Raw genomic sequence first — 19501 nt, 5'->3', positions numbered from 1 at the left:
ATTTGTTTAATTTTTCTTTAAACATATCAAATCCTGCTCCTGTGCCCCCAGTGGCTGCTCAGAAAACAACAAATGATTCGCTTCAAAACTAGTAGCAAAACAGGTCGATACCTTTGCCTTTATAGCATAGTTAAGGCAGGATGCATGGGAGTACTTCACAATCAAAGCAGATTATAAGGTGGAAAACTTTGGAGTCCTTTGCAAGCAATTCGCAGTGATTGCACAGTATAACCCTGGTGTGATGAAGCTCTAAGAGGGATGGAGTGGACAGACTCATCTGTCAGGGGCTATGGGGGGGGACTATGACAGGGGCAGTGCCTAGGGGTGCCAGCAGACACGCCTTCACTCAGGTGGGGCGGGCACAATGTGTTCAACTCTGACAGCTGCATAAGTTTGCTTGACGGTTTCTCTGTATCAACCGAAAGGCAATTCCAACCCATTTGAAACTGGGGCCATAGCTAGACGGGGTGATATCCCAGGGCGATCCTCAGGATCATTCCTGTGCATTCACATGACGCACAGGGGATCCTGGGATCAGGGAGGGATGATCCCTCCCTTGCCCCGGGATCTCACCCTGCCTTTTGAGCCCGTTTTTCCACGGTCTTGGGCTGATCCTGAGACTGGTTTTGTCCCGGCTCCTCATGGTTCCCCGCGGGGAACCGGGACCCACGCATGGGGCGCAGAGCTCCTCAGGGGTAGGGTGGGGGGTACAGGGGGGAAAAAAACCTACGTTTGAGCGCATGAGCGCATCTTCTGTTGTTGCTTTTTAAAAGAAAATGGCAGGCGCAATGTCCTCTCCCTCCGAGGTCATCGTGTGCTGTGTGTAAACAGGGGGGATCTCGGGATAAAAATATCACGAGATCTTCACCCCTCCGTCGCGCAATACCAGGTAGGTCTAGCTGAGGCCTGGGCCCTTCTGCTAGTATCTAATAAGGCGCAGCCTCTGAAAAGCATAGTATAAGCAATGCCAATGTTATTAACATATCATGCTCTCATATCCCACCTTTCTGCTTTCCTGCCAAACCACAAATTGCCCATAATGAGATTTCTTTAGTATTTAATTGTCTTTCTTTCTTTTTCCTTTCTTTTTGTGTCACTGAGAGGCCAACCAGCTCCCTACTGGTTCATGTGTCTCATGAGAGAATGTGCCAAATTTCTTGGCAGTGATGGGCATCATAAAAGGTCTCTTTGCCTCCCTGCAACAATTCCCCCAAAGTATCCATTTGCAGAGTCTCAATCATGCCTGGCTTTGAGGCTGGACTTTTTAAATGGAACAACATGCACAAGCGTTCTTTCAGATGGGAATGCAAATTGACCATTGAGGGTGGATCTTTTCTTCTCTTCCTGAATGCTCCAGAGACAAAGCAGAGGATTGGATTTCCAAAGAGTGTGGAACATACAAGCCTGTTGCCAGCAAGACAGTGGGTCCACCCTACTCAGAGATCCACAGCCATGGGAACGTTTCATGAGTAAATTCTTATCTCTCTAACTTCAGAATAAAAATAAAAAACTAGTCATTTGAAACTGCGGGATAACTCCCTCATGAAGCAATATTTTCTGGGCTATCTTATCTTGAAATGTGACCGTTTTCCACAGCATAAAACGTCTAAATTCTGCTGATAAAAAGTGGTGGAAATGCAATAAAATCTTCAGCTTTTTTTTATTCTGTTTAGGCCAGAATTACACATCACGGCAGATGTGTGGCTACTAACAAATGTGGTGTCCCCACGTCTTCCCTTCCTCTCTTCCTCCTGTAACAGTTTAGTAAGACAAAATATGTGATGTGATTTGATCCGATTTGCATGTAATGGTGGCAAATTGTGTGTCAACTAACATCATGTTCGCTTGGCCCGAACAGCGGTTGCATATTCTCATGTGCAGCATGCAACCCGGCAAATCATGGGTTAATTAATTAGCCCATGATTTGGTGCTGTTACATGCAAACCAGTGTGATCGGTTTTTCAGTCCCCGCCCTCTTCCTGGTGGGAGGTGACCAGTCACTGGTCGCCTTCCGCCAGGTTCTCCCCCTGGGTTGATCCCGGATTGGTCGCAGAGTGACATTACACAGCGAAAGCACTGTGTTGACATCACTCCCTTTGAAAAAGTCAGGGTAAATTAGAGTATCGTGGGGAAGTCCTGTGGTGGCTGTGAAGCTGCACCTGCGTTGCCTAACGGACGTGACGCAGATCCACAAGCACTGTGGGGCTTTCCCTGCATATAGACATCCCCTAAATGTTATGATGAAGAGTGGAGGAGGAGATATGGGGCTATCACTTCAGCTGTGGCCATTTGGTGACCATTACATATAATTCCAGCTTGATACTATACACTTATTTTTTTGATATTAGAATAAAGGAAAAAGGAAGGGAAAAGAACCTCTCGTGCAAGCACTGAGTCATTGCTGACTCTTGGAGGGATGCCAGCTTTCGCTGACGTTTTCTTGGCAGGCCTTATAGCGGGGTGGTTTGCCGTTGCCTTCCCCGGCCGTGATTACCTTCCCCCCAGCTAACTGGGTACTAATTTAACCAACCTCGGGAGGATGGAAGGCTGAGTCGACCCGAGCCGGCTGCCTGAAACCAGCTTCCGCTGGGATCGAACTCAGGCCGCGGGGAGAGTTTCAGCTGCAGAAACTGCTGCTTACCGCTCTGCACCACACGAGGCTCTATTAGAATAAAACAGTATATTAAAAGTAGTAATAAAAAAGCAGAGGAAAATTAGTTAAAACTACATGTTAAACATTTGCAGATCCTACCATCTAATAATACACTTGTGGTGCTCCAGTTCTCCTGGGAGAGAATATTCCACATCTGTGTCACCACAACAGTGCTCTTGTGGTGTCGGTGGCATTCATTAATTGTAGGTATTTTTATGCAATCCTATTCCCAAGTTGCTTTACATAAAGAATAAAACAATATGTAAAATGAAACATAATATAACAAAAAGGCCACAAATTCACAAAAGCCACATAAAACATCCAGAAAGATTTAAATTGCATCTAAAAAGCTTAGGAAAATAATAAAAAAAGTTATTTGGCTGGAACTGAAAAAAAAATAAGGAAGGCATCAGATGAAAATCTCTCTGGCATCACCGCCAAGGAAGGTCCCCGCTCTCTCCCTGGCAGAGACTGGCTTCTCTGGAAGCCCTTCAATGAATGTTTTGATGTGCAGAGGCAGGGGCATCATCCCCAAAGATTCTTCAACAGGAAAATGATGGGTAAGTGGCACAATTTGGCAGCATTCACCAGGAATGGCTTCCTTTACCTCCCAGATGCTGGTTAAAGCCAAGGGATGAAAAATCAGAGGAATCTAAGAGCTGGCTTAGCAAATGCCTCAATATTCAAATTAAGCCCTGCACTACACATCTTGGCCATTATATTTTGGAAAAGAGCTACATCATGTTTAACTGAGCTCATCATTATGACCATCTCAGGGTGAAAGATATACAAGCTTAAGCTTGGATACTCTGCACAAGCCCAAGTCCAAGTCAAGTGTATTGTATTTAGCAACCAGCCATTATACAGTTTCACATAGATGAGTTACACAATGCCGGCAGAGTTGTCGAATTTGTAATTCTCCAATGTCTTAAATAACCTTTGTCACAGACACTAAGGCTTAATCTACACCTGCAGGCCTTCCGGGACTCGAGGTGGGTGGGTGGAGGGGATCTCGGGTCTTCCAGATTCCGGGACCGTCTCCTGGGGTCAAAAGGCCAGCGTGACATCCCGGAAGTCAAGAGGGACATTCCTGGCACAGAGGGGGCTTTTAAGAATGGAGAGGTTTTTGCAATTGAACGGGCGCGATCCTGCACCAAAGGTAAGGTTGTTTTTTTTTTTAAAAAAAACCAAAACACCAAACCTTAAAACCCGGCTCTCCAGCATGCCAAGAGCCATCCTGGGGATGGCGAAAATGCTGCCCCCCCCCTTGATGGGCACAGACCCCCTCCCCACACAGCTCCATGCCCATTTGAAGAGCCCTGCTATTCATATGGACCCAGGAGCCCGTGCCACACCGCCCTCGGTCCTCGGGATTGTCCCAGGACCACAGGAAAAATTGGGATAACCACGGTCCTGGTTATCCCGGGACAGCTGAGAGGTCATCCCCAGTTGACCCCAGGATCCCCTGCGTGTCATTTGGATGCACAGGGATGACCCCAAGCTGACCCTGGGATAAATTGCAGGTGTAGAATAGGCCCAAGAAATGTTAAAGCAGCCGTTTCTGCAGCTGAAACTCTCCCCACGGCCTGAGTTCAATCCCAGCGGAAGCTGGTTTCAGGCAGCTGGCTCGGGTCGACTCAGCCTTCCATCCTCCTGAGGTCGGTAAAATGAGTACCCAGTTAGATGGGGGAAAGGTAATAATGGCCGGGGAAGGCAATGGCAAACCACCCCGCTATAAGGCCTGCCAAGAAAACGTCAACGAAAGCTGGCATCCCTCCAAGAGTCAGTAATGACTCAGTGCTTGCACAAGAGGTTCCTTTCCTTTCCTGACAGTACACAAGCAATATAACCTATCGTTTTCATTGAAGGCAGTCACACTGCTTCATTATGTGCAGCATAGGCAGGAGAATGGTGTGTCATCACACTCCACACCACCACCAGTGAGACCCACACAATAAAGGCAGGGGGTTAAGCACTCACATTTGTTCTGCGCCTTGTCCCCAGGCTTGCTCTGAGTGCAGTTCAGGAGATCCTTCCTCTATCTCCCAAGAGGTGCCTGTTCTTCCCCCCTCCTTACTCATGAGTAGGCCTTTGCTTTTGAGTCAGCCCTTGTTCTTGGCTGGCCACTTGCACACCACAAAAATATGCATGTGCTAATGTATATGTATAAATGCAAATTTATAAATAATTACTCTGATTTACACAGAAGTACGATATTTTACTTTTTTGAGATTGGGAAGAGGCATATATTAAATCTCCGCTCTACGAGCTTCATTCCATGTACCTGTTTCCCTCGAATTATCCCCTACAGCGCTAAGCTGTCGTTGTTGTCGTTGTTACCGGGTGGCTAGATCCTTTGCATACCAGGAAATGGGTTTAAGGGGGGAAATGTAAAAAAAAAAAAAAAAAACCATAACAAATCAAAGGATGACCCAATCCAATTCAAATTTGGTATGCTTAAAGCTCTCCTTAATATCTATTACTGTGCCAATTTTTTATGTCTTTATCTTTTAGGCTCATGCAGATGTAAGCATTTGTTTAATTTTTCTTCAAATCCTGCTCCTGCGCCCCAGTGGCCACTCGGATGATACGCTCGAAAACTAGTAGCAAAATAAGGCGAGTCTTTTGCCTTTATAGCACAATTAAAGCAGGATGCATGGGAGTACTTCACAATAAAAGCAGATTATAAACTGGAAAACTTCGGAGTCCTTTGCACGCAATTCACAGTGATTGCACAGTATAACGCTGGTGTGATAAAGCTCTACATCTCCAATTATTTAGCAGCAAGCCTCTTATTCAGAGCAAGGTCGAGATCTACATTATAGCTACAACTTATTTCAAAATGATCCACTCCTATTTTAATCTTTCTGTGGAGTGTAAGCCCAAGAGTTGCTTTCCATTTAGAGCTGGAATCACTTTAAAGTTCTTTTTGAAGCCGTTTATTTTTTGAAAACCATTCCTGGATAGCAAAGGGAAACAACATCAATATAAGAAGCATAGATGGATTTGAAGGTAACACATGCTACTATAGACTGGTCTTTTGAAGATCTATCAAAGGGAAGGCTCCTTCCCGTATTAGACGAATTCTAGCTGCAGAGTGTCAGGGCAGGTTTAGAGGCTATGTAATTTGTCACTTAATTTTACATGCTGGTAAATTTTGACCTTAGTGTATTTCTTTGATTGTAAGACAACATCGATTGTAAGATGCACACTAATTTCAGTACCACCAACAGGAAAAAAAAACCCTAAGACACACCCGCGATCCATTTTTAGAGATGTTTATATGGGGGGAAAAGTGCGTCTTAGAATTGAAGAAATAGGGTAGTGGAAAATAAGGCAATTTACACAGGTCAGCAAGTGTGGAAGCCTCACTGATTACAACCAATCTCAGCAGCAAACAAGATGGTGATGAAGCTCCACCAGGCCTATTCTCTCACCCCATTTTGGAAGAGGTCTCCTTCTTGCGAAAGGCAGAAGGCTGTTCTCTCTTGCGGGTTTCTGTCTGCCTCCAAAACTTAAACCTGAGCACCTCCGTGGAAACATTATTGGTGTGTGGGTGTGTGAGCAAGAGAACACAATCAGGATTTATGCAGCTATGCTTTAAATTTTTTTAAAAATCTATTCCATGAAAAGCTGAATTCTGCAACCAGTAGAAATAATGCAAATTAAATAAAACTTGACTAGTTTTTGCAAAAGACTATTTCTAGGTTTGCCAGTCACAAAGAGGACAATGAGTTTTGCAAGGCACCAAAGCAACCCACCCCTAAATTCTGGAAACCTTACTCAAGCCACCCCTCTAGTGTCTCAGGTTTCCTTGGCTTTGCCCACACACTTTCAAGCATGTCGTTCTAGTAACATGGGCAAAGATTTTGTGGCAGCTGAATTCTGTGCACAGCAACACATTCTACACTTTTACGTGCTCCTGCAGAATCACAGCGCATTGCTGAGCACAATGGAAAACCAGTGAGTGTTGGGCTGCTCTGGTTGTAGATTTACCAGCATAGCAGAACAGTTTCCACTTCCAGCTGGATCTAGTCTTCGGATTTCAGCTGCTAAGAAACAGAGAAAGGAAATGGAGACCAGATGAGCAATCTCCCCTATGCCTCCTTTCTTTCTTTCTCTCTGAGATGATACATGAAAATACCAATTGAGTCGGTCAGCCTGCTTTAAATTAGCATATTTTTTTTCAACCTAAAAATGAAAATGCGTGCTATGAACAGCCCAAGTATGAAACATGATTTGGCTTACCCTCAGCAGACTGAGGGGAGAAACCGCCCCCCCCAAATCAGCAGTATCATGTGATGTATCTCTTGTTGTGCTGCACAACTTCAGTGGTGCGTGTGTACGTGTAATATCTGAATGCTCATCGACATAAAGAAAAAAGCTTCCTGCATATCAAAAATTAACACGTCAGGGAGGCATGTTCGTTTTAGTATTTTCTGTAAACCGCCCAGAGAGCCCTGGCTATGGGAGTGATATACAAGTGAAATAAATAAATAAATAAATAAATAAATAAATAAGAAAGAAACTATCTTGTTGCATGTGAAGATGACAAGGAAGATTGCACAATGAACCGCAAAACATAAAGCAGTACTTTCAGGGCGCTGGAAATACCACCTCATGCACAACCGCAGACTGTGCGTGTGTGTGTTGCATATGCACGGATGTGTATATGTGTCGAGAAGTTACTAGGGATGTGCAAAATCTGTCCCTTCACAGATATTTCAACCTTTTTTTGCACACTGAGTGATTGTCAATGAAGATTGCACTGGAATCAGTGGGAGTCCTAGATATGCCATTATTCTCTCAGCCTAAACCACCTTCAGCAAGATGGAGAGCCAGTGTGGTGTAGTGGTTAGAGTGTGAGATTGGGACTCAGGAGATCCAGATTCTAGTCCCCCACTCAGACACAAAACTCACTGGGTGATTTGGGGCAAATCACTTAGGCCGTAGGTTTATCCCAGGATCATCCCGGGTTCGTCCCTGCCTGAGCGCTGGATGCCCTGTGTGGCACTTAGATGAACAGGTTTGACCCCAGGACAATCCTGGGATAAACCTCAGGTCTAGCTACGGCCCCAGTCTCAGCTTAACCTACTCCACAGGGTTGTTATGGGGATAAAACGGAGAGGAAGGGAGGCCCATGTAGGCCGCTTTGGGTTCCTTGCAAAAGGGGGGGGGGAGGCAAGATATAAATGTAATAAATAAATAAATATGAACGATACAGGCCTCGTCATAAAAACCACTGAGATAATGTGTGAGGAAAATATACGACAGCTGCCTGATGACAAGTCAGAGCACTGGTCCATGTTGTCTGTCACTATCTTCTACTCCAGCTTTCCCCAATCTGGTGCCATCTGGATGTGTGGGAGTTGTAGTCCGACACACTGGAAGGCAGCAAGTTGGGAAAGGCTGTTCTGCTGTGCCTGGCAGTGGCTCTCCCACGTTCTCAGGCCGAGGTTTTTCTTAGCCATGGCATCTGAAACCCCCCTTTTTAACTGGAAACGTGAAGGACTAAACCTCAGACCTTCTTCTTGCAAAGCGCGTGCTTCGCCCCTATGCCATGGCCCTTCTCCATAGTGCTTTGAACATTTGAAATATGCTATATGAATGCTAAATGTTATGAACATGGAGGCACGTTGCACTCAATACATACAACCCAAAGAGAGAGAAAATGGGAACAATTAAGCTAATAATTGCAGTTTTACAGGAAGGTGCAGCCCACCAGCCCCTCCCCTACAATAAATGCGATCACTTTCAGCATTGGGTTGACCTTCTGCTTCAAGGAGGTGGCTCTGCATAGTTCTGAAGTGAAGAAATGTATATCCTATCGGGGAGTGGTCCCTCCATATGGCTCATACTCAGACTATTGCTGCCAGCCCCACTTTTCATTTTGAATATATGGGGGCCCTTGTTCTTCAAGACTGCCATCAGCATGTTTTCTACAGGCACTGGATTGCTTTGGCTATGCTTAACGTAGCAAAGTTCTAAAGTTACAAAGAAATGATAACTTGGCCTCAGTGCCTTTCTGCCCCAAGGAAGCCTATGAGGCTTATTCCTTGTTGGTGCTCAGGTGAGCAATCTCCACTGGTCTCCCCAAGGAGTCTAATAGCATTGATGCTATGGTTGTTACATTATCTGAGGGACATCTGTCCACACACTAAGGGCTCATCTACACCAAGCAGGATTTTCCACTATGAAAGCGGTATATAAAAGGCAGGAACCACACTACTGCTTCATAGTGGTATTGAAATGCACTGACAAGTGTTGGAGCCCATAACACATCTACACCAAGAAGGATATAACACTATGAAAGTGGTATATGGTCTGTGTCAATGGGCCCCAACAGTTGTCAGTGCACTTCAATACCACTATGAAGCAGTAGTGTGGTTCCTGCCTTTTATATACCGCTTTCATACCACTTTCATAGTGGAATATCCTGCTTGGTGTAGATGAGCCTTAGACTTTGGTATGTACAACTGATGCAGATACACATCAGTCTATACAATTCAAGAAGGACGCAGACAAGCTGGAGCGTGTTCAGAGGAGGGCAACCAGGATGATCAGGGGTCTGGAAACAAAGCCCTATGAAGAGAGACTGAAAGAACTGGGCATGTTTACCCTGGAGAAGAGAAGATTGAGGGGAGACATGATAGCATTCTTCAAATACGTAAAACATTGTCACACAGAGGAGGGCCAGGATCTCTTCTTGATCCTCCCAGAGTGCAGGACACGGAATAACAGGCTCAAGCCAGATTCCAGCTGGACATCAGAAAAAACTTCCTGACTGTTAGAGCAGTACGACAATGGAATCAGTTACCTAGGGAGGTTGTGGGCTCTCCCACACTAGAGGCCTTCAAGAGGCAGCTGGACAACCCCTCTGTCAGGGATGCTTTAGGGTGGATTCCTGCATTGAGCAGGGGGTTGGACTCGATGGCCTTGTAGGCCCCTTCCAACTCTGCTATTCTATGATTCTATGATTCTATACGTTGACCCCACTGAAATGAATGAATGTGTGTTTTTAGCAAGGGGGAATCCCTGGTCAGGGCACTTAGGTGAACACATGATCTGTCTTATGCTGAGTCAGTCCACTGGTCCTTGCTGCCCAGCACTGTCTCCAAAGAGCAGCATGTTACCCCACAGATCAGGCCGAAGTGTTTCTTAGCCCTTTGGCTATAGACCCTTCTTTCAACTGGAAATTTGCACCTGGGGATTTTTGCGTGCAAAGTGCATGCTCTGCCACCGAGCCTCTCCCCTTGTGGCAAGTAGTGCACAACTAGAGCTGGGTTGCAAGTTGATCCCCAAGTAGATCCCATTGAAATGATTGGGACAAGTTTGTTGTGACTTGCCTATAGCCCCACTGGTTTCAATCACAACTACTGTATTTCTTCGATTGTAAGACGCCATCGATTGTAAGATGCACACTAATTTCAGTACCACCAACAGAATAAAACCCTAAGACACACCCACGATTCTAAGACTGTTTTTAGAGATGTTTATATGGGAGAAAAAGTGCATCTTAGAATTGAAGAAATACGGTAAGTGGGACATAATCGCATACTGTAGGCTGAGGAGCTAAAGAATTCAGGGGAATGCCAGATATGCTGCTGTCATGACGGATACACCTGTGGAACACTCTTTTTGTCTTTCTCTCCCTCTCTTCTTTCCCTAAGAGCAATCATAAGCACTTCAAAATCGACCCTGGCCATCATATCTCCCCACCCCCAAATCTATATCAATTCACCCCAGACTTTTGAGTTGGTATCCAATGGATTTGTATTCAGCAGATCAAAAACAATAGACCAGGTGGTTTATTCTCTGTGCCAGGGGTTTGTTCAACAGTGATAGACTGATACAATACAGTCCCATCTGGCCTAGTAAAGCATTTAGGCCATAGCTAGACCTAAGGTTTATCCCAGGATTGTCCTGGGGTCAAACCTGTTCATCTAAGTGCCACACAGGGCATCCAGCGCTCAGGCAGGGACGAACCCGGGATGATCCTGAGATAAACCTTAGGTCTAGCTACGGCCTTAGTTCCTTAGTCTGAGCTATTTATCACTTCATGTACTTCTGTCTTTGCTCACTGGCATGACTGCCTGGTGTTTGATTGCTGCTTGCCTCCAGAACATGAGTCCTGAGCATTATCTACCAATCTAATCACAGTGCCAAAACACTTGCCAACCCCTGGCCTTAGAATTAGGGACAATTTATTCTGACTTGACACTTGAAACAGAAAACAAAGTATGTGACCACGAAGGATCTTGGCCCCTCTAAGCAAAAGCAGGTTATTCCTGATGGAGAACAGGCCGCTGGAAACTGTCAACACAAGATGCCATTTCTCTTTTAATGTCAACAGAGGTACCAGAAACAGTCCTGTTGTTCACGCGAATGTTACACAGCGCCCAGTTGGAAAAAACTGTAAAGGCAGCTGTAACAAAAGCAAAGCAAAAGGTATCATGGGTGGGCATGAAGCAGTTGGAGGAGCTAAAGGTTATGCCTCATCTCTTGCATTTCTCCCTCTACCCTCCTCTTTTCATTTTTCACACTGTCTTCTCCGAATCAGAAATAAAGGCCAGATGTTTTTTCTGGTAGTGCTCTGCTGATCTTTAATGGAGTCACACCAGAAGTTAATTTGCACTCTAAATATTAGTGAATCACTTTTCCCCTTTGAAATTCATTCCCCATGGATGTGTCTGACCACCTTCCATTACCTGTCATGTCAACAGAACTCTTATTTGATGGAATGGTTTGCCCTTTCTGGGACAAACGCTGGTAATAAAAACAGTGAAGCCTATAGATAGGGCAGTGGCCTAAGGCAGAAAGGCTACATGGTTGTGGGGAGAAAGATAGAATTGGGCTTACTTTCAGAAGTTCTGGAGAAAAGAAATACTCCTCTTAATTACAAATTGCTGTTCCAGTCGATTTCCCTTTTAAAACTTACAGTAAAAGGGACTCAAGAAGTCACTGAATCTAGAGTTTTGTCTTCAAACAAGATATCCTACCCATCAAGTGCACAGAGGCCTGTTCAAACGCTCCTTGACAATTTCAAAGAAATGAGCATTCCAGTTTTGCATCACCAGCAAATAGATTGTGTGCTCCTTGTCCATAAGGTCTGAAGCCAGGTACCACAGTTGTGCCACCGAAACTAAGCAGGTTTGGCCTGATAAAGTGCCTGGATGCGAGACCCGGGGAATGGGAGACCCTGGGAACCTTATGTAACCTGCCTTGAACTCTTTTAAGAAGCAGTGGGGTAAAGTAAATAAATAAGGAATGCACTGAACATCTGGCCCTTTTGTAGTCTGACATTGGTCATTTTCTTAATCTTGTCAATGTTTTTCTCATTAATTATTCTACTTATATCTGCTCCAAATTAAGGGATCTCCCTTAATACTTTTGGCCACATTAACATAGCGAAGTGCCGGTATATTTTACAAGGAAGTACTAATCCTAACTCAAATATAAGTAATGGGGTTAGGCATCTGTGGCATCCTCATCACAAAAACGTTTATCCTTAATAGTTCAGATTTGGAATCCAAATTTGGGTCATACCAAAGATAACAGCTGAAGATGTATGTCAATCCTGAACTTTAACAGCCACCGCATTTGTATTTAGCATTATCTAATTTCCCCCATCTTAACTTCTATATTGGAACTCAACAAATGTATCTTAGGTTAAAAAGTCCATAAGCCCAGTTTTCTTACTTATGGTAGTGCTCATTCATGGGTAATTTAAGAAACTGTACCCACCAACACTGTTGTGTCTAATAAAAGCCATGGTCTGGACCATTCTCAATCCTTGAATAGTTCCATACCAGCAAAGAAATCAGCACATATTTTTTTGCAATGCAATCCATCTTCTTATGAACCTGGTTTTGGCTTCTATGCTAGCATTGCAGACCTACCATTTCCAGGTCAATTCCTAGTACAACATTTCTTTGCTTTGTGTTTTCATGCATTGGCTCGTTCTTTAAGTGTGTGTTTTAGTTTCTGCTGAGTAGTTGTTTGCTGCACGTTTTGCACAGCATTTCTGATCACAGCATTTCTGATCAACAGCATTTCTTTGTCTGACAAACAAACCAAATGGACTCAAACCATGTCAGACTTTGGGACACTACCGCTGATCCGGCATTCTGGGTTTCTTGGCCTTGCACTCACTCGCAAATGCAGCTGTCCCTTTTCTACACCCTTCCATAATTTAAAAATAATAATGAAAAGGCTTAGAAGGAAAACTTTGAAGTAACAGGTGTGCTCTGAAGTGAGAAACTTGGCTGCAGACAATGCCTCGAGTGTTTCTTGGGTGAGTGCATTGCACACACCAGGCCTGGAGTTGGGCTCCCTCCAAGGCCTGTAAGGGCCTCCTTGTCGGAATAGTCTCATCACGCGGACTCCCTTCCTGTACTGTTTCCCAGCCAGCACTGGCCAGAGTAATACCCCACCCCACCCCCACTTCGACCTCTGTGCCACACAGAAATGTCATCCATTATTGTGTACTACTGGTGTTCGTCAAGTTGACGGGAACAAAGAGAGCATTCATTGAACCAGGGGGCAGAGTTGTGAGTGTGTGTCTGTGTATATATGCATGAGTTTTATCAAAACCTGAACTCCAAAGGAGCTGCCATTTGTCTGGGAAACTTGACTGGATTAAAGACAGCACAGCGTCTGAGGCAATCTGAGGTTTAACTCTTTAGGGTATCCTGGGCCAACATCCACATTTCCATCTTGGATCATTCCCAGGTTGCTACTTGGTACTACCCTGAATGATTATTTGTAGGGTGACCATATTTCGGAAAACAAAAAAAGAGGACATCCAGTTGGGGTGGGTGGGAAAGTGCACTTTCCAGGGCCTCCAGAAAGTACGTCATCCCACGCACCCCACCATGCTATTAGCAGCTGCCGTTAGCATGGCGGTTGTGAATGACAGGCTTTCCAAGCTCCAGAAAGCATGCGTTCTCCTTCTCCTCTCCAATTAAGAGTCCTTAAGAGCCCCGATTGGAGAGGAGGAGTGGAAAGCCACTGCCACACTAATGGCAGTCTTAAAGGGGAAGGTGTCTCATTCCAGGACATTATAGAAAATTACAGAAAATCCCCCCCTGACACCCAGGATAGAACAAAAACCAGGACAAATCCAGGGAAATCCTGAGAGTTGGTCACCCAGATTATTTGTCCATATACAGAGGTTTCACACATTATCTCACATTCTGTTCAACATAAAATGGTCTCTACTATCCTTATAGGAGATGGGGACCTGTGGTCCTCCAGAGGTTGCTAGATTGCATCTCCCATCATTCCAAAATCTTGGCCATGCTTGGAGGGGCTGATGGGCATTGGAGTCCAACAACATCTGGCAGGGATTCCCCATAAGATGTGGGGCTCAGGCCAAGAGTGACTTGCCTAACAGCTAAACGAGACTTCATGCTCAATGTGAGACTGCTATTGAAAACAACACTCCTGTCTTGGATCCTCCCAACTCTGCCCAGAACATATTTTGCATTTTCTTCTTAATGAGGGGCCACTGGTGGTGGGGATGCACACAACATGATGGTATCATGACACAGGTAAGCCTGGGCAAACTTTACACAAAGTGGGAGGGCAGGCAACGTGCAACTCCTCCCTCAGACCACCTAGTGCATTTCATGGCTGAAATGAGGTTTGAACCAGGGCCTTCACCATTCAGACTCTTAGCCAACACACTTCTCCGCCGGCTCTCACTTTTGGCTTCAACACGTGCAGGCCATGATTTCATTGGGCAAAGCACATGCACTCATTTTAAGTATGAGCTTGGTTAAAGCACAGCATAAAAAGCCATTTCCCTTTGCCACAGTTCTTCTAGTGCTGGCACCCACTACAACCTGCTGACTGTCTTCACTCTTGCTGTCATTTAGAACCAGGGCATGTAGGGTGGCAAGTAGCCATGTGGTTTGCTGGGTTAACCCCCTGGCCACTGTATAGCTCCCCACCATCCCCCATCACCACGCTGTGGCAGACGATTTTGTCTAGCATACTGCTTCAGCAGCCGTTGCCGAATATGTAGGCCACAGCTAGACCTAAGGTTTATCCTGGGATCATCCAGAGTTCGCCCCTGCCTGAGCACTGGATCCCCTGTGTGTCACCTAGATGGACAGGTTTGACCCCTGGACGATCCAGGGATAAACCTTAGGTCTAGCTATGGCCGTATTCATCACATTTGAATCTCTCTTTCCTATAAGGTGCTCAGGACAGCAGACAAGGGAGTGATCCCTTTTTTATCGTCACACCAACCCTCTACAGTAGGTTTGTGTGATTTATCCAAGGAACTTCAAGAGCGAACGTGGGTTAGAACCCAGGTCTCCCCAGTCCAAGTTGTCAACGTCCACTGGCATCATCCTTGCTGACATTTAGAAAGGAGAGAGAGATTGGTGTGGCCATCGGGGCTTGACAGTTTCGACCTGCCTTGCCTCATCCCTAGCCCCGAGGAGCCTTCACGAGGAAGTTGGTGATGCTTTTGTGGTGCGTTGACATGTGTTTGCACTGTATCAAGGACCGCTTGGGGACATTTTTCCGTCTTGCCTCTCTTGGTGCTTTGCTGCCAAGGGACAGCAAGAGGAGCATTGCCATGAGGAAGTGGGTGCTCTTTCTTTGCTCAGGGTTGCCATATTCCGAATACACAAAACCGGGACAAATTTTTTTGGGGGGAGGGGGCTAGGAATTTTTTTTTAAAAAAACTGAGCAATATATAAAGGTCTAGAAAGCCCAATTTTTCAATTAAAACATCAACAACTGTAAAACCAGACATTTTAAATTCACTGCAACTTACTTCCAAGTAACAGATTTGAGGCTTGTAACCCAAATCCAAGGAGGTGGATTTTTGAAGGGCGATTTTTGGGGGAGTGACTTTCCTTTCCTTTCTCCTCTCTCTCCTTCACCCCCTCGTCCCCCATCCACTCCCTCCCTCCTGTCCCCCCACAAAACTCTCTTTCTTCCCCCACAAATAACCCAGCAGCTCCGCCCTGCGCTTACCCTAAAGGTCTGACCACAACCAGCCAAGCTCACCAAACTCCTTTGCATTGCATGGAACTCAGGTAGCCTGAGGAGAGCACGTGCGCCTTCCCTCGCTGATGTTCCTCTTCTATGCATCCGCAGGCGCAACAAGGTGAGTCACAGTGAGTGACTCAGATGAGCCTGTGGAGGAGCGGAGATGCTCTGGAAAAGGCGCCAGATTGATGCGTCTTTTTCTCTGCCGCTTCACTGAGCAGGCTCAAGGCACCATTTTGTAGGTCAGAATTTCTCCAGCCAGCTGGACCAGGAATCCAGGATTCTGGCCCAGCCATTCGGGACATTTCAGAATCTCTTGGAAATCGGGACATTCTCAGTTTTCCGGGACATATGGCAACCCTACTCAGGATGTGGGTCCCAGGTGGGCAGAGGGCCTCTTTCTTAGCTTGAGGGTGGTCTGCTTGGAGCGCCTTGTGTTTTTTCTTTCCCTTGTTTTGCTATGAGTTTGATGTGGATGAAGCATCCTATTGTGGATGAAGTATCCATGTTAAGTAGTCTCTTAACACGAACACTTAAGTGAATTGTTTAATATGATTATGTGTTGCTATTGTTGCTGGATATTGTTAACTGGCCTACTGCCATATCTTGTGCTTATCTACATTTTGATATGTTTTACATGAACTATTATATTATACTTATGGTGACTGTATTTGTTTGTATTGTGAATACTTTGAGCACAATGTTTTGTAGAAAATCCAGTATATAAATCAATTGACCGTGACTATGACTTACCGCAGGAAAGCAAGCTGACTCTTTGTAGGACAGCTGAGAAGTATTCTAGTTCATTCTACAGATTATTTGGTTTAATAAAGTTGTAGCCCTGATTCATTCCATATATTGTCACATGTCTTTGCTGATTTGTAGGGGGCAAAAAACACAGCAGGGCTTGACTGGGCTCTATATCTCTTCCCTGTGAGTGCAGGGAAATGCTAGGGGGCAAGAAAGTGCTCTAAGCTGTTCTTTCCCAGAAAGAAAAAAGGAAGGTTTTAAACCAGAAGAAGTGGGCAGCTTTCCACTTAAGAGGTATAATATGTAGCCCAGCTCCTGCTTTCAGGCTGTCTTGTCTCTTTCATTGCATCATAATGACTTGTTCAGCCAGTTGCGTTCAACGTTCTTTGGCACTGGGAGGCTACAGGAGGGTGAGGTAAGGAGCAAAGTTTAATTGGAATTACTACTGAAGCACAAGCAGCATCTTAGATGGCCGTTAGAGGCAGCAAAGAAAATGGCTTGCAGCTGAGACTCCTGGAGGAAGTGTTCCCTCCAGTTAACCTATTTATTGTTTCAACCTAATATCCCTCTTCAAGAAAAAAAAAATAGCTGTAAAAATGTATGCAAAATCCACATCACACTTCATTTTGAAGAGGAACATGCTCCAGCTGTTGTCAGATGTTAGCCAATAATGCAGATGAAATCATGGCCTACCAGTGTCAGTGGGAACTTTGCCATCAACTTAGTGGAGCAAGAGTTTCATTCTCAGATTTTATTGGACACACACAGAGATTCACATATTAAACTCTGTCTGTCTGTCTGTCTGTCTGTCTCTCTCTCACACACAAACAGAATAAGACAATTTCCCATGCATTTATAGGCAACTGTTTTCTCTGTTAATTTAAGCCCCCCTAAGGGGTCTGTTGGGGCCTTGCTAGATGGAGGTTTAGCCCGGTGCTCACCCTGGGCTCGCCCCTGTGCATCCAGATGATGCACAGGGGATCCCGGGATCAGGCAAGGGTGAAACCTCCCTGGGCCAGGGGTAATTGAAACCCCTTTTAGCCCAGTTTTTCCCGTGGTCTCGGCCTTAGGTCGGGCTGAGGCCAGAACCGCGGGTGTGTGGACTGTTCTGCCACTTTTCCTGGCTACCGCACTTACGTGCGAGTAGCCAGGAAAAGCAGTGGATGGGCCACAGTGCTCCATAGGAGCACTGTGCCCATCGGGCTAGGAGGGAAACGCGGGGGGGAAGAGATGGGGGCCGGGGGGGAGAGCGGACCCGGCAGGAGAGATAGGGGGGAAGAGCGGAGCTAGGGTGGGGAGATCGCGGCTGGGGGTGGCGGAGGGGGCATTGGACATGGCAAGCGGGGGACGGGCAAGCAAACATGGTGAGCGGGGTGCCGGACGGGCAAGCAGGGGGCAGACATGGTGGGCGAGCAGGGGGCGGACGGACGAGCGGGCAGACAGATGGGCGGACGGGCGAGCAAAGGGGCATCAGACATTGGGGGGGAATCGGGTGCAGGGGGAGTGGGGAACCCTTTATTTTTTTAAAAAAAGACTTACCATTTCGTTGGTGCGCTCCTGTGCACACGGCCCCTTTAAGGTTAAAAAAAATGGCCAACGTGACGGGGCTTTCCCTTACCCCATCACATGTTACGTCTAGCTAGGGGCAACGGCCCATGCTAGCTGCAGCGCGGCCTCGCCCCGACTCCCCACCGGATTACTAGGTAGGTCTAGCAAGGCCCTTGGTTAGTCTTTCAGAATCGACAATATTTTTATTAGCACTGGAATTTGCATATGCGTTTATGATATGCATATAGCATATGTGGGCAATTTGTGGCCTCCAGATGTTGTCGGACTGCAATTCCCATGATCCCTCACCAGTGGCTCTGCTGAATAGGGCTGACAGGAACTGCAGTCCAAGAACATCTGGAGGGCTACAAGTTGCCCACCCCTGGCATATAGGAACATTTCCAGTTGGACCACTGTTTGGATTCTTTTGCATAAATATGAGTCACATCTCTGCCCAAGGTGATGTACAATGTTAGAGCACAATATGGTTAGTTTTACTGTAAATTGCAAAAATGAATATATATATTTTAAAAATCTACAGTTGTGAGCAAAATAAAAGCAGTATAATTTAAATGCACAAATAGAACAGTACACTCTATCTCCATGTAGCAATTAAAAGTATACACCCTCTTGCTTGAATTCAGGGTCCGAAGGACTTAAGTACAATTGACTTATTTAGAGTTTTTGCTGAAAGCATTTTTATTTTTTTTGCTTTCTCCATTTGCATTTTTACGATACTAAAAAGCATTGAGCTTCTTAATAACAAGGTCTACAATTTATTTTAAAAGAAAGAAGAAAGAGCCACCATTACTGCTAATGCTGAGATGTCTCTCAAATTTTGCCACCCCCTGCCCTGTTTGGGGTTGGATTCCCCACACCATCACCTTTAGTCACCAAAAATTAAATATTAGCTATTTCTGTCTCACACCTAGTGCAAATATTTATTTCTCTGCAAACATTCAGAGCGTGTTCAGAGGAGGGCAACCAGGATGATCAGGGGTCTGGAAACAAAGCCCTATGAAGAGAGACTGAAAGAACTGGGCATGTTTAGCCTGGAGAAGAGAAGATGGAGGGGAGACATGATAGCACTCTTCAAATACTTAAAAGGGTGTCACACAGAGGAGGGCCAGGATCTCTTCTCGATTCTCCCAGAGTGCAAGACACGGAATAACGGGCTCAAGATAAAGGAAGCCAGATTCCAGCTGGACATCAGGAAAAACTTCCTGACCGTTAGAGCAGTACGACAATGGAATCAGTTGCCTGGTGAGGTTGTGGGCTCTCCCACACTAGAGGCCTTCAAGAGGCAGCTGGACAACCATCTGTCAAGGATGCTTTAGGGTGGATTCCTGCATTGAGCAGGGGGTTGGACTCAATGGCCTTGTAGGCCCCTTCCAACTCTGCTATTCTATGATTCTATGATTCTATGCATGTCAGGAAGCTAGTTTAAGGCATTGGGATGGGGGGGGCTTAAAACAGGGGTCCTGGTGGCAGGATTCAGAAGAGTTATTCCCAGTGCCAACAGGAAAGTTTGCAAGTGAAGGG

At 45.6% G+C, this 19501-nt stretch overlaps 1 protein-coding gene across 1 annotated transcript in view; it reads right to left on the bottom strand.

Moving 5' to 3' along the window:
* ZCCHC24 (zinc finger CCHC-type containing 24) overlaps positions 1-19501 on the bottom strand; it is a 193549-nt gene that overhangs the window by 44707 nt on the left and 129341 nt on the right. The window lies entirely within an intron of this gene.

This window comes from Elgaria multicarinata, chromosome 8, assembly GCF_023053635.1.
Source record: "Elgaria multicarinata webbii isolate HBS135686 ecotype San Diego chromosome 8, rElgMul1.1.pri, whole genome shotgun sequence".
In the NCBI taxonomy this organism is placed as follows: Eukaryota; Metazoa; Chordata; class Lepidosauria; order Squamata; family Anguidae; genus Elgaria; species Elgaria multicarinata.
This window is presented reverse-complemented; position numbering and strand designations above follow the sequence as displayed.